Below are 4,332 nucleotides of genomic sequence, written 5' to 3' on the forward strand. Positions count from 1 at the left end.
CAAAATTTTTGAATTTCCAGAAAGAAAATTTAAGATTCGATAATTACAGGATTATGTTCAAAAAATAATAGACTATTTTACAAAACAATTGTGTCGAGATATCGATTATTAGAACAAGATACTCCATTCACGAAACGAAATTTAACTTCGACTATTCAAAATTTTTGAATTTCCAGAAAGAAAATTTAAGATTCGATAATTACAGGATTATGTTCAAAAAATAATAGACTATTTTACAAAACAATTGTGTCGAGATATCGATTATTAGAACAAGATACTCCATTCACGAAACGAAATTTAACTTCGACTATTCAAAATTTTTGAATTTCCAGAAAGAAAATTTAAGATTCGATAATTACAGGATTATGTTCAAAAAATAATAGACTATTTTACAAAACAATTGTGTCGAGATATCGATTATTAGAACAAGATACTCCATTCATAAAACGAAATTTAGCTACGACTTTCCAAAATTTTTGAATTTCCAGAAAGAAAATTTAAGATTCGATAATTACAGGATTATGTTGGATTAAAAAATACGCGTTCACTTTTATTCGCTCATTATTACCTAAATATAATCGCGTGACGATACTCTTCGCCCTCTGTGCGAGCTTTACAAGCTGAAATTCGTTGGCCTCGCGAAGAATGTGGAGATACACGTACAACTGAGCGACGAATTGCGAGAGCTATAGAACGACAGAGGAGAGAGAATCAGGAGAATGGTAGGGGTGTGAGTGGCCGTAAAATCGGGTGTCGTTTGCGTTTTCTATTTAGCCATTTCGGAATCAACCTTTCTCAGTTTCCCTTTATAGTCTTTTCTCTTTTGCTCGGCGGCCATCGTCCCGGTAGACGAGCGACTCGAATTGAATTCCACGCGATACGGGTAGTTGGATTTACATGGATACTGAATGCGCACAATCCTCGACCACTGGACTTGCTTTCTTATAAGACTGCAGACTTCTTGCTATCAACGTACCGATTGATATCGATCAATACAGCGCAAGTACAAATTCTATCGCGTTTGGATCGCGCCGCGCCCTGTTTCAGATTCGGCAAAATGGCTTATATTATTTGAAGGAAAAGCTATGGTCATCATAAACGTCACTTTTCTCTCGAATTGTCGATATAAAATTTACTACGTTTTTTCCACGAAATGGAAATTTTCAGCTTTGCCATTTCATGTATTGGTATAAATACATATTTTGTGGATAAATTGTTGTAATATCGATAAATAATTTGTTTAATGTCAGTTCGAACGAATGACTCTAAAATCTTATATATGCCATTTTATTATCTTATTTTATCTTTCATTGTAATTATTTTTTATTATTTTATTACTATTTATTGAAATTATTTTATATTACTTCGTTATTATTTTATGTACTGATTTGATGGAAAAATTAAGGTTATCATGAATATTATATTTCAATACAATTATTAATTTGTAGTTGACAATTTATATTTGTCGAGTTATTAACAATATTGCCAATTTTTATTTAGAATTAATAATATTTAGAATTTATCATGTTTTGGATGATATAAAAGTCTTAATCTTAAATATTTGTTGATATATTAACGTGAGAAAAGCATTATATCTGTAAATAATATACTTGTACATATAATTATAATTTATATTTAACATATAATTTCGACTGAAAATTTGTCCAAGGACAGACAAATTTATTTCTCTATTAGACGTGAAAAATTCGCTATGCAAATTCCACGTATAAACAACGATCTATGCCACTATCGTAATCTCTATTCGAACCGAATGTTTCATAAAATCCATTTAATTTTTAGCATGGACGAGATAAAAATATTAAGGATACCAGAGAAGAAAGGAGAAGTGAAAAATTCGCTATGCATATTTCACATGTGCACAATGATCTCGTTGCATTATCATAATCTCTATTCGAACCGAATGTTTCATAAAATCCATTTAATTTTTAGCATGAACGAGATAAAAATATTAAGGATACCAGAGAAGAAAGGAGAAGAGAAAAATTCGCTATGCATATTTCACATGTGCACAATGATCTCGTTGCATTATCATAATCTCTATTCGAACCGAATGTTTCATAAAATCCATTTAATTTTTAGCATGGACGAGATAAAAATATTATTAGGATAGAAAGGATACGTGAAAAATTCGCTATGTATATTTCATATGTGAACAATTTTCCTGTCCTACTATCATAATCGCCATGCGAAACGAACATAATCTAAAATCTATTTAATTTTTAGCGTGGACGAGATAAAAATATTATTAGGATAGAAAGGATACGTGAAAAATTCGCTATGTATATTTCATATGTGAACAATTTTCCTGTCCTACTATCATAATCGCCATGCGAAACGAACATAATCTAAAATCTATTTAATTTTTAGCGTGGACGAGATAAAAATATTATTAGGATAGAAAGGAGACGTGAAAAATTCGCTATGCAAACTCCACGTATAAACAACGATCTATGCCACTATCGTAATCTCTATTCGAGCCGAATGTTTCATAAAATCGATTTAATTTTTAGCTCGGATGAGATGAAAATGTTAGCGAGGAGACATACGAGGGAAGAAAGGAAAAGTGGCAAGTTCGCTTGCTTCTTTTTCCACAGGCGACATAGAGGTCTAGCGAGTCTTCGATTGCTACCTATATGCGAAGGGTGAACCTGTATGTAAGGATGCCTATCGGGAACGCCGTTTGCCGTACATTTATTGCCTCCGCCACCCTCCGCGCTTTCTCGGGGTTACGACGTTATATTTGATATTGGGTAGACTCCGTATACGTATCATTGGTGTCGTAAAACCTGCCGTAAATAATATTAAATAAATGTAATACGCTCGGTAAAATGCCACTTAGCTTCACTCGCTGAAGCTCTTGTGTTACGCGACATAGCCGCATGTACGGACTTTAATATCTCTTGCATCGGGAAAATAAAGGAACGATTCGTTGGAAAAAATAAGGCAAGCTTCTCGCTCCTTGCTTCATCCACCGGCCACCGAGCTGCATCCTCTCTGCTCGGAGATGCTCATCTTTGATACAGGGAATACGACCGAAATGTTTTTGTCTTCTTTCCATGTCGTTTTAGAGTATTCTATTTAGATAACGATAGACAGCGAGCACAATTTGCGATTATATGCTACCGTGCTTTTATGACAGGTCTGCCAGGCTTGTCAAGAGGCTAACAGCCTATGTATGCTCGTGGAAGTATTCGAAATTCGAATACTCCTTTGTCAACGTTTCTAGGAGTGAAATATAGTGGACTTCTGAGGATAATAAAGCGTCGAGAATGTGTTGGTGAAGGTAGAAGAAATTATAGAAGCTGTAAGAAATATTTGGAATTTTTGAAACGTTGAATGCGATGACAGAAGACTGGAAATTGTTCGTGATTGACACTAAAGATAATCCAATGAAGTACAATAATACGTATTTTCGAATATTTTTGTAAATTTAGAGGAGTGTTCATGTCCCATGTTATTCTGAATTTATTGTCAAATTTTTAAATAATTTTTACCACACGTTTTCAATGCTTCTATCTTATCCTAGGTGGAGTATTAGTTTCAAGGTCTCATTGTCAGTCTAACTATTTGTCAGTCAGTATTCTATTTATCTTTCATGGACGACTATATCTGTAATACAATAGTTTCGTGATCTAAATCGTTGTCATATGATAATGACTAATTTCTAGATTAGAGTGAGTCAATATATCTTTTTCACTAATGCAAATATTTATTTCTTCGCACGATTTCCTTAATAATTCTGATGATATGCTAAATTATCACATTGAAGTATTTCATTGAAGACTGAATATTTTTTGGAATTAAAAATAAGAACTTTAATAATATATAGTGAGCCAAAGAAATATTTATTTTTCTTTAACAGACTATTTTATAGCATTGTTATTCGTTTCACAACACAATGTATATGTATAATATTTTAAAGAGCCAGTTAAAATATAAATTACTAGATTTTAAAATTAAAATAATTGGAACATAATAAATATTAGAAAAATATAAAATACATTAAAATTATTTAAAATATATTAGATTTTTAAACGTTTTGATTTTAAATGTGGAAATGAAATTCTACATATTTTACAATAATTTTAGTACCATACTAAAACTGTTTTACAGAAGAAGTCTTACATATATCCAACAATTTGAATACTGATTCCTGCACATATACAATATCAACGCATCTACTACTATTACAAAATTGCTTCCCAATCAAATATTAAAACAGATCCAATACCCAATAGTCAGAAGCAAGCAATTGGAATATTATAATGACCTAAATAATTATAATACTAATTTCTAGATCGAATTGGATCA

This window comes from Eufriesea mexicana, unplaced genomic scaffold, assembly GCF_001483705.2.
Source record: "Eufriesea mexicana isolate 0111107269 unplaced genomic scaffold, ASM148370v2 scaffold4744748804, whole genome shotgun sequence".
In the NCBI taxonomy this organism is placed as follows: Eukaryota; Metazoa; Arthropoda; class Insecta; order Hymenoptera; family Apidae; genus Eufriesea; species Eufriesea mexicana.